Genomic DNA, 4,769 nt, shown 5'->3' with positions numbered 1-4,769 from the left:
TAGATGGTGTTGATGCCTTTGCTGACTTGAGATCTGAGCAGATAATTTGTAGGACTATTCTTATAGTTATAGCTTGGTTTTTGAGGACATTAATTTAAGATGAGTTGAATGATTTAATACAATTTATAATCATGAATTAAATTAGATTATATAAATCCTAATGTTCATTCTTGCCACATTCCACTTCATAAGAGACATTTTGAACATTTTAATTTGTTCCACATCCGAAAAGATCCATTTCGATATTATGACATGCAATGAAATGAAATGATGCTTGCCCAATGCCCATTCAGTTCTTTTCATTTGTTTGTTTATTTGCTTATTCCAAAGTTGTTGTTGTTTTTGTTTTTTGTCATTACAGACATGTTTCTTGTATTGTGTATCTATAAAATTCTAATACACTTTAATTCCATTGCATGACTTAAGGTTGTTAGACTAGCCAAGTAAAACAAATATTGCAACTTTAAGATAATAATAACTCTAGTAGATGTAAAAGTACATGCAATGCAAATTATTACTTAAATAAGCATAATATTAATTGTCTGAATAGAAATAAATGAACAAAAGCCAATTTTCATCTGGCCTAAACCAAATAATTATAAATGAAATAATACGCAATCGACCATTTCAATCTGTACAATATAACTATATTAGGCCTGGATCATGTTTGTGGCTAGCTAGCACATTTATATGACTATTCATAGCTAACATGTCCAATACATTAATAGGACTATGAAGGACAGAAGAAGTCTCACTCACCACCAAACGAAACTCTGAACACCTCTGCAATGGGTCAACAGACTGGGGCCTCATTCACACGTACCAAACACCAATCAAGCAATGTTTGGTCGTTTTTTTGTTTTTTTGGGCCACCACAATGCTTTTCCAATGGGAGTCACATGGTTTGATCAAACATTTGTGTTTGATCGCTGATTGCTGAATGCTCCCCCCTCATCAAACAAAAATGTTTGGTCAAACCATGTGACTCCCATTGAAAATGAATTGGAGCAGCAATCAAAAAGCAATCAGGCATCACACACGGACCAAACATTTGTTGTGTAGGTGTGAACTAGGCCTCAGCATGCTTATATTAGTTGCTAATTGCATGCTATGCAGAAAGTAAAAGTAGGAATGGCCTTTAAAGGCCCTTTCCTTCCCGCTGACATTGCAATATCATCTTTATAGCCAAATCATTCCCATGATACTTGATAGTACATCCTGAATATGTGGTTTATGTCCATACCAGTGGCTACTGGCTATGATATAAAAATAGCATAATTGGCAGGGTGGCAGGTACTTTAACTTTACTTAAATTTTTGTTACTTCTACTCCGCTACAATTACAGAATTTCACAGCTTTAGTTACTTGTTACTTTGCAGATTGTATTATTAATGCAAACATATAGATTTATAGATTTGGCTATTCGGGAAAAAAGCTGATCTACAATGTGACGTGTTGTGAGCTTGTAGAGCTGCTGTTTTTGAAAAGCGTGAACATGTAAGTATATTTATGATGACAATAACACCCTTCACCCCCCACAACCCATACTGCCCCTCACCCCCACAACCCATACTGCCCCTCACCCCCCACAGCTCATACTGCCCCTCACCCCCCCCCCCCCCCCCCTCCTGTCCCCAGCCCCCTATTAGGCAATAGTATCTATTTAGCCATGAAACTATGTAAAGTCTAATAATAATCCACATAAAGTAGCTGTAAATGATACACACAACACTGGGGTGCATGAGGTGAACTTGCTTCGTGGAACTGCCCTGCTGGCAGTGACGGAGTCGCTCCATGCCGCTAGAGCGAACTCTCTCTCCTCCGTCCTGATACTCCTGGACCTGTCTGCAGCGTTCGACACGGTGAACCATCAGATCCTCCTCTCCACCCTCGAGGGGATGGGTGTCTCAGGCTCTGCACTCTCCCTGTTTGCATCCTACCTGACGGGTCGCTCCTACCAGGTGATGCTGAGAGGGTCTGTGTCAGAACCACACAGGCTCACAACTGGGGTTCCCCAAGGCTCGGTTCTGGGTCCTCTTCTTTTCTCTCTCTACACTACATCTCTGGGTGCTGTCATCCACTCCCATGGCTTTTCCTACCACTGCTATGCCGATGACACCCAGCTGATCCTCTCATTCCCCCCCTCTGATACCCAAGTGGAGGCACGCATTGCTGCTTGTCTGGCTGACATCTCGGCGTGGATGTCGACAAACCACCTGAAGCTCAACCTGGACAAGACCGAGCTGATGTTCCTCCCGGGGAAGGGCTGTCCGCACCGAGACATGGCCATCACCATTGATAATGCTGTGGTGACCTCAACTCGGACTGCGAAAAATCTGGGTGTGACCCTGGACGATCAACTGACGTTCTCGGCAAACATCGCATCAGTGACAAGGTCCTGCAGATTCCTCCTCTACAACATCAGGAGGATTCGCCCCTTCCTCACGGAGAAGGCAGCCCAGGTGCTCATCCAGGCTCTCGTCATCTCCCGCCTGGACTACTGCAACTCCCTCCTTGCTGGTGCTCCGGCATCTGCCATCAGACCTCTGGAGCTTGTTCAGAAAGCTGCGGCTCGTCTGGTGTTCAACCGCCCCAAGTTCTCCCACACAACCATCCTTCTCCGTTCTCTACACTGGCTCCCCGTAGCGGCCCGCATCCAGTTCAAAACCCTGGTGTTAGCCTATAGGGCAGTGAAAGGAACAGCTCCTTCCTATCTCCGGGCTATGGTCGATGCCTACACCCCTGCCCGACCACTTCGGTCTGCCACCTCGGGGCGACTGATTGCCTCGTCACTCAAGGGTCCTTCTGGCCGATCCACACGGTCACGACTCTTTTCTGTTCTGGCCCCACAGTGGTGGAATGAACTCCCCACTGATGTTAGGACAGCAGAGTCACTGCCCATATTTCGCCGCAGGTTGAAAACCCACCTCTTCAGGAAACACTACCCTTCCTCTCTGCCTGACCTACTTGTTGTTAACTAGTTGTACGAACGTTTGTTTTCTATTGTTGTATTGTTTATTGGATCTTGTTTAGTCGATACACTTAATTGTTTTAGCTCATGCTCATTTGATTTAGCTATTTTGTCTCATCCGGTTAAGGAAATAGGTAGCTGATATATTGCACTTTTACCTTAGCGCTAGGTATACTCTTGGTTGCTTGTTTTTGCAGAAAATGCACTAAAGACTTCTGGTGATTAGTAGTTTTTGTTCCCTACCTATGTTGAATACACTTATTGTAAGTCGCTTTGGATAAAAGCGTCTGCTAAATGACTGTAATGTAATGTAATGTAATGTTAATATCTATTTGCCAGTGGATATTACATTTAATCACTGCTGACTGCATAAAACTATAACTGGGAGGGTGCATGGTGCTGGTTTTCTTCACTTGGTGTAGTAACTATGTCTTGCAAACTAAATTATTTGTAAATTAATATTCAGTGGTGGAAAGTACATTTTGCTGCTAATAGTCTACTTATACAGAGGCTATGTAGGCATGTCGATTAACAATGTATTGCACACTCTCAGCCTCTCTCACACAGCTGATAAAGTCCAAGATTGTCACAGCTTGCCTCTCAAATCAAGCAGATACTAAAAATTGTCTAAACACAAATCTGGAGAGTTTAATTAATATACATTAGTAGTACAGAGATAGTTCAGGGGTTAGGCATAACCTCCATACTATACCTGTACTGTTAATAATTGTGTTAATAAAGTATTCAATCAATCAAATATGGCTGAGCACAGAACAAGCTGGGTCTCTGAAAAGGTCCAGTGAATGAGCCCTCCCCATGTCTGCTTTACTATTATCAATGCATGTGTGTGCTCTCTCTCCTATACATTAATACACATTTAAACTGGTAGACTTGCGCACGCACGCACGCACGCACGCACGCACGCACGTTGACTACGTGCCAGGCCCCAATAAATATGAAGTAAAACAAAATATATATATATATATATATATATATATATAATTTATTTTAATTATTATTTATTTCAGAAATTGTATAATATTTTGGGGTTGGTGGTAGCCTAATAGATCTTGTTGAGCTGGTCATTTTAAAAGCACCCATGCCTTAACTCTCATTCCTGCAATTTGTAGGCCTCTCACTTAGACTTCAAAATACAAGGGCCATGATGCAAGTCCAGGGGTGCCACAGAATACTCATCATTTATCACCTCAGTTTAACCTCTTGACTTAGACCCTTTATAATTACACTGCACTGTGTGCAATCTTTTACAATCTACACCAAATCCGTCGCGACACATTGTGAGCTTGTACATTGGCTATTTTTTGGCGAATGTTCCCCTGGGTTCAAGAGGTTAAACAGTATAAATTAAGTTACAGTATCTTCAGTCTGTCATAATGGAAATATATATTATTCTCTCAAGTTTTCCTTGTGACATGCTGTAGCCTATTTTGGGGAAAATATTTACATATTTACGTACCGTAATATGACAAATGTAAGGTGCTGTAAAGTAACAATGTAATTCAGGGGTGCCATATGAAGACGTTATTTACAGGGGTGTATTTACAGGGGTGCCCTGAGCCAAAAATGTTTGAGAACCACTGGTGTAGAACCAAATAATGGGCGCACGGCGAGATCAGCACATTTGTCTGCATTTATCATTCTATCTCGACTTTGACTTGAGCGTAGGCCTACAACCCGCTCAGATCTCACGTCAGGTGTAGGATTTGTCTATATATACCCGTTTGTTCCATCATAGACATGCAGAGCAGTAAGGCATGCAGGTGCACATGTATCCATT

Source organism: Electrona antarctica (assembly GCF_951216825.1).
Source record: "Electrona antarctica genome assembly, chromosome: 19".
NCBI classification, from domain to species: domain Eukaryota; kingdom Metazoa; phylum Chordata; class Actinopteri; order Myctophiformes; family Myctophidae; genus Electrona; species Electrona antarctica.
The sequence above is the reverse complement of the archived record's forward strand: the minus strand, read 5'-3'. Positions refer to the sequence as shown.